This window comes from Aplidium turbinatum, chromosome 7 (genome assembly GCF_918807975.1).
Source record: "Aplidium turbinatum chromosome 7, kaAplTurb1.1, whole genome shotgun sequence".
NCBI classification, from domain to species: Eukaryota; Metazoa; Chordata; class Ascidiacea; order Aplousobranchia; family Polyclinidae; genus Aplidium; species Aplidium turbinatum.
This window is the reverse complement of record NC_137478.1, coordinates 296022-303457: the sequence shown is the minus strand read 5'-3', so window position 1 is coordinate 303457 and position 7436 is coordinate 296022. Positions and strand designations below refer to the sequence as shown.

At 38.2% G+C, this 7436-nt stretch overlaps 1 pseudogene; it reads left to right on the top strand.

Moving 5' to 3' along the window:
• The first annotated feature begins 2630 nt into the window (after positions 1-2630).
• On the top strand, positions 2631-2763 carry LOC145774958 (U6 spliceosomal RNA; annotated as a pseudogene).
• The last annotated feature ends 4673 nt before the right edge of the window (positions 2764-7436 follow it).

The window sequence follows — 7436 nt, the reverse complement described above, 5'->3', positions numbered from 1 at the left end:
TAGGCTATCTGAGCAACTTTTTTAACGGAGTTTGCGGTTTTTCCACTTACAACATCGCTGAGCAAGGTAGGCCTAAGTTCCGTTTTCAGGCGATCTTTTCTGATGGCATCGGGTAAGCTGATCTCAGTATCAGATCTTTCTTCACCGCTTGCACAGCTCAGAAGGCCCTTTTCTCTGTTGGCTGCTGTAAGCAGATCCGCCTGGTCGAATCTTCGATCAAGCTCAGCTTGAACCAAATCAAGGGCTTCGAAGTATTGCCGTTTCCACGCTCCTTCTCCCGCAGATGACAAAACATCCAATTCCTCTGTGTTTCAAAATTTTACTGGAGTTTTGCTCACTCGGGGATCCTTTGGCGTCTTTAGGTTATTGACAGAGGCAAAGATGTTTGCTGCTTCCACAGGCTTGGAAACGGATTCATTTTTTTTGAGATGTTTGATCCGTTCGCGGTAAATGGTGATGGATCCAAAGCTGAAGAAGAGGAGATCTTCTTGTTTTGGAGCTGTTTAGCGACAGCTTCTGCAGGCTGAAAAGCTTCACCTCTGCAGGTAATCGCAAAATAAAGCCGCATCGTGCGTGCTTATTTTACCAAGCTGAATATGTTTGCACGTGCGTCTTCTTCCATTGCACTATCTTCTGTCATGTCGGTCAGACATTGCAACAGGGTAGGGTAGCACTTAACAACACGAGCGTGGGCAAAAGCACGAACGCACCAACGAGTAGGGCACAAACCCAGCAAATTGCAAGAAACTTCATCGGAACCAAAAAGCGACATAAATAAAGATTTACGTTTTGACGATTCACGAATTACAACTGCAAAACTTTGAACGAAGTTTAAGGCATCGGCAAGAAGCCTCTCACTTCCTTTACAACGCCTTGCAAAATCAAATCGAGAGCATGATTACTGCTGTGAATGTATAACGATCCAGGGCATAATGCTTTAAGTTTGGCCCGCACTCCGTTATAACAACCAGATCTCTTGCTGTTCTATGCTGTAAGTGTAAAGTGAATATTACAGAATGATGTTCAATAAACGATGGAACGCCGTGTCAGTAAGGAGGTGGCTGGAACTGCGACTGCGAGGTATAGCTCCCTGTGATTGACGACTCTGTATTGCGAATGATGAGCGCGATCACAAGTAATAGGATCTCGATTCATGGTAGCAATTATTGCTCGAATAATTTTCTGAAAATATGTTAGGTTTTTGTACTTTAAATTATCAGAATTTTCTAGGGGGGCTGAAGCAATTATCGAAAATTCCAGGGGGGGCTGAATTAGCTCTAGGGGGGACTGAAGCCCCTTGAGCACCCCTACTTCCCGCGCCCTTGGTGATGTTTAGTCTCGGCAAGTAGACCTACTAACCGCTAATAACTTTTTATTGTGTGCGTAACAATGACCTTTCATCACCTGATTTAAAATAATAGGTTCCTCAATTCAAAAATTATATGAAAGAACATTTGTATTTTGAAAAATTGAGATTTACAACTGCCAGACACTTCGCTAATTAGGTTGGTGATTTATTGAAATCCCTTTTCATTCACTTGGAACAATCACTGTTGTATAGCCTAAAGTTTTAGTGGAAAATACCTAAATTATCATTTCACATTCGTTATTGCTTTTAATTGCCACGAGCGGCATTATGGCATTGCCTCAACTTTACAACTGATTGACACTTGTGGTGTTAATTTGTGATGTGGGAATGACTGGTAGCCTAGCCTACTTGACATAGCTAGGCAATTTTATTGATAAAAGCGCAAAAAATTTCCCCAAGTCATTTGCGGCGAGGTTGTTTCATACTTCATTGGCGCCCCGTAAAATTTTGCCCTAAATCCGACTCTGCAGGCCAGTATTGGTTTCGATCATGATACGAATCGATTTTGTTGTAGCTGGTAAATTTGGTATAGGTGGAAAAAAATTGTAAATACATAATAGCCTACAGCAGGGGTCACCAACCTTTTTCGCATGCGGGCCACTTGGGCACTAAGGAGAGTTGTGGCGGGCCGCACTAATAAAATGTTAGGTAGGTTGACTCTTATGCTAGAAAAGAACGCATTTCGCACCCAGAATCCAGCGTTACACCTTGTTCATATTTATGTTAGAAAACCGCAGCAACAAAATTAATCGAACAACGCTACTGCCAGGCCAAGCTCCTTTTACAACACCTTTGACTTTTTTAACAATGCCTAATAAACGAGGCCACTTGTTTTGTGCACTTATAGCGAGGCGAGCGGTTTCATCAGAATATTCATCGCCAAGCAAAAGTGGTGTTGTCACTTCGCTTCACAAAAGATATCTTGCAATTAACAATTTCAGTAAACAAGGAAATGTTTGACACATCGGCATCGCAATACAGGCAACAATAGTGACCTGCAAACATATCAGCGAAAAAGTAGGCTCCAATAACGGAAAAAGAAACCATGAAACAAACGCTTGTGGAAATCACCGAAAAATCGTAATTCTATCGTAATTCATAAACAGTCGTCCCTCTAAAAATGCAATGAGTTGGATTTTCATCCTTTTTGTGAGAGTCTATAAAACCGTCTTTCTTTTATTATAGACAACTGTCACTTGCGGTGCATATCAGCGTGGCAAGAATTTGTTCATTAAGAATATTTTCCTACTTGCTTCGGCAGTAAGTTTACATATCCTACTAAGATTGGAGCGATACAGAGAAGATTAGCAATAACAACGCCTTGACTTATTCAGACATTCCTTGCGCCACTGCACAGGGATGACACGCAAAATCGTGAAGCGTTCTATATTTCTTTAAAAAAAAAAAACATTTTGCAGTAGGTTACTAAGCTAAATATTTTCACAATACAATCAGAAAAAGTCTTTAAATTTATATATAATATTTTGCCAATTTATTATAAATTGAGTTGGCACACCGACCTATTTTGCCAACAAAAACTTGCATAAAAAGAACACTGATCGTGAAACACAATAACGGTGAAACGCACACTAGTGTTTACATGACATTTGCAAACTTAAAATAAGCAAGCCTATGCTCACAGACAATTTGGAAATTCTAAAACACACGTTTTAATCAACTACTGGGACAGTGTGGCTGGACATAGCATTGGAATAACTTTAAGCAACCCCCACACCTAGAACTATAATCTGATTGGTTGGTCGGTGGAATTGTATGCAAAGCGAAAATATGCTTCCCGGAAAGTATTTCTTGCCTTCGTGCTCTTTGACTCCTCAAGAAAAGTATTTTTGGTTATACTTGTACGCTGATACCTTCCGCGGGCCGCAGCGATACAGCGTGGCGAACCGCATGCGGCCCGCGGGCCGCCAGTTGGTGACCCCTGCCCTACAGGCATTGAAAATAGCTCAACAAATCATTCAATCTCTTTCAGACCTTTTGCAATGCAACGTTTCGGATCACAGCATCAAATAATGAAAATTTTGCAATGTCTGATTTGATGATCAACATGCATAGGCTGTTCAATCGGTTTTAAGTCATGGTGGAGCGTAAACAAGTCCTTACAAAATTCTGTGTGCTATAGGCCTAACCATGTTTTTCAACCAGAAACTGTAGGAGGTACCGGTTTAAGTAAAGGATCCTCAAAGCAACAAAAATATTTGGAAAAGTGTTTGGAAAGTTGCAATCAATTGTATCTTTGAGTAGAGATGATGAGGTGGTGCGGCCCGGTTTACAGCTCAAGTTTACTGTGTAGCTTTCTTTCAAAAGTACCAACTCATCCAAAATGTCATTATTGTAGGCTATACGGTAACCTTTTAAAATTTGTTCCACATGCTCGCAACCAGTGATGGGCATTATCGCCGATAATTTATCGGCGATAATTATCGGCGATAAATTTTTATCGTTTATCGTTATCGCTTAATTATTTTTTCAGTTATCGTTTATCGTTATCGCCAAAGGCAATACTTGATTATCGCCGATAATTAATCCCCGATAAATTTTATTTCGGATCAACACAAAAGTGGAAAGACAATGAAAAGTAATATTTTTACTAGCCACCTAGTTCATGAATCTAAAATTAAAACCAGTTCTTCTTCAGTGCCTGAAGTGTGTGTGCACAGGTCGTTGTCATGGGAGGGGCACGCCCCCTGCAGCGACGGCCCTGACAACACAATAATTTTTAGAGTTGCAAATTGCAATGCAATGAAATGCATGCAACAAGTCTCTTGTTGTTTTGCTGCAATCGGCAATCGCGAGTAAATTTTACAATTAAAATGTAAGCGCACAGGCAGTACAGATTCCTTTGAAGCGAAGCGAAAAAAATTGGCAAGTGGTTTATGAAAGTGTCGCAATACGATGCCACTTTATCATCGGAAACATGGTCTTTCGCGCCACCATCACTGAAACAAGTCATTGCAGAATATGATATTGCTTGAAGCATTTGACATGCGGACCGACATCACACTTTTTGCATCTTGTAGTAGTTTTGCATGACAATAGGCGCATCGAGTTCGAGTTGCGTGGTAAAATTATGCTAAATACAGTATAACCTTTCTTATTTACCCATGCTGCATAGACGAGTGGTGAGAGCGCTGGAACGGCAATCGAAAGGGCGCCGGTTCGACACCGCTCATGAGCATATCGAGTTGCGTGGTAAAATTATGCTAAATACAGTATAACCTTTCTCATTTACCTATGCTGCATAGACGAGTGGTGAGAGCGCTGGAACGGCAATCGAAAGGGCAGGACACTTAAAGGCATGCCTGAAGGTGGACATGAAGATTGGCTTCCTTGCCTTCCCGTCCACTTAATCTAAATCTTCAATCACAGGGCGTAAGCCTGAATACGACGATGATTATTTACCTATGCGACATAGCCAACGCTCAATCAAATATTTTTATTCCCACTGATAATACAGTGCCTATATTGTAATTCTTATCTCAACAACTCAGCGTTCTGCCATTGCTTGATGGTGTTCACAAAGAAAACAGAAAAATTTATCTGAAATTATCAGTAAATTACGATAATTATGTTATTGTTCTTGAACAAACACGACTAATTTGACAAGCTTGATGGATTTCACAGTATGCATATTTTTACTACTAATAGGCTAACGCTTAAAATTACTGATAAATTGTCAAGCATTTTGCGTTTTTTGGAATTTTTTCAATTATTGCTGACTTTGCTGTAAACAGCCGTAGAAAGCAAAATACAATTAAAGTTTGGAATTTTTTATGGTATTTTCATTTGATTTAATTATTTTGCCTACTGCACGTAAGCGGCAGTGTAACTCAATTGAGAAAAGCATCCAACTGGTATCTGAAGGTACTATACTTATAAGCACGGCGGTTAGCCTACCTCAGTGGTTTGATTCTGGATCAAGAGGTTGAAGATTGATACCTACTGCCGCTGTTGCGATTCTATTCATGCATAACTTACAAAAATTTTTGTCCCTTTACAGTATATTATGTTCGATTTTTCGTCATGTTGATGAAAACAGTTCGTGCTGCATGGGATGGGGCAGCGCTAATCGAAAAAAAATTATCGTTATCGGACATTATCGGCGATAATTTATCGTTTATCGTTATCGCTTAACTTTTTTTTGATTTATCGTTTATCGTTATCGCTTTAGGCATTTTTCGTTTATCGATTATCGTTATCGCTTAACTGAAAAATGAGTTATCGCGCCCAACACTGCTCGCAACTACACATCAGACATACCGTACGATAATATTTCCATAAAACACCAAACTTATCAATAATATGTTTGAGTTTGTTGATACATTTGTTAATAAACTACGTACCAACAGCTAACGAATCCTTTTCAACGTAGCTTATACGGTGTAGGTGAAATTTCATTTGTGTGATTGGGCTAGTGAAGCGGAGTTGTTGGATAGTTCTATCTAGGGACGGTACATTACGGGACGCGCAACTTCGTTATTCTTTCAACATTAGAAGGGTCAATTGCCAATTTGACATTTTTTTATGCTTTACTGCAGGCTTGCTTTCAACTAAAAACCTTAAATTACTTTAAAACCAACTTAACTCTTCTTATATAACCCATAAAAAGTAAAATATTGTGTAAATTAGAAAAAAACGTAACCCTTCTATAGGGATTTTATATTACGGGATACGAAGCCTCATCCGTTTTTTTCCTTATCCGAACACTAGAAGAGCTAGTTTCAGGATACTTCTTTTAGTGATTAGCAGTAAGCTAGCGTGCAGCGTATCTGCAAGTGAGAAGTAACCAAAAGATTGTTGCTGTGGTACTTCAATTTGGAGAAGTTAAAGGAAATATGTTGTTAACTATACAAATTTGTTAAAGTGCTTTTGAGAAGTACGTTAGCCCAAGGCAGGCTTATAGTTTGATTGGCTTTGGACTTTGCTAAAACAAGTTATAATGTCTGCATTGAATCTATGGCCACCTTTTGCTTATGGACTGTAGCATTCACTAGTAAAGCCTAACACGTTAATTTGGTGTGGGATATATCATATAGGTATCAACTGTGGCAACAATTTGTTGGTGTGACTATTGCACTTCAAACCAGTTCACAGTTTAGCAGTGGAGACTATTTTCAAACTTTTCTTTAGTCTTATAATCTGCTCTATATTTTAGTCAGTCAGTGACAGTAGTCAATTAGTTTATAATAATGATGACATTGAAGGTATGTTGGTATTTGTTAAACCTTAGATGTCATGTAGGTAATAAATATTATTAGATGTCATGTAATGTAGGTAATAAATATTATTCATTTGTTCAAATAATAATAATATTTATTTGCATCAGACAAAGCTGTCCATATCCAAAACAACGAAATAATACACAAACTGCAAACATCGAACAACAACAACGAAAAACAACGAATAATACACAAACTGCAAATGCACAAAATCTCACTAAATATGCTATCAACTGTTACAAGTTTACAGACAATGGTACGGTAGTGTTACAAGTTAGAAGAACTGAAAGTATTCAGAACGATAAAAACAATCAGATGACATGGCAGCCATCAAAACTAAATAATAGAATACATAGAATTATTATACTGAAGACGGTAATTTGATTTACGATGGCAGTCGGACCTCATCAAGGAGGCAACAATAGAGTTAGACGATACTTCACATCTTCCAACAAAAGAAAAAACATATTTCCGAAGGAATGCATCAAATGTTGTGATATTGCACAAGACTTGATGTTCATTGTTCACGTACGCTATAATGTTAAGGCAAACTGTGTAAAATTCTAAATTCTATTGTGTAAAAATTGTAAAGTGTAAAAATTGTAAAAGTGTAAAATTCTAAATAAAATAGAAATCCTGTTATTAGCAGAATGAAAACTAAGTGGATTACCCATATACTTTTTAATTGTTTTATTTATGTAAAATCTGTCACTTGTCTCAAATAAAACAGTTTTTATACCAGAAAATGCTTCACACATAAAACCTAGGCAAGGTATTGATGTCATAGGTAATTCTGTAGTTTTAACGTATGTATACTAATCATTCTTATA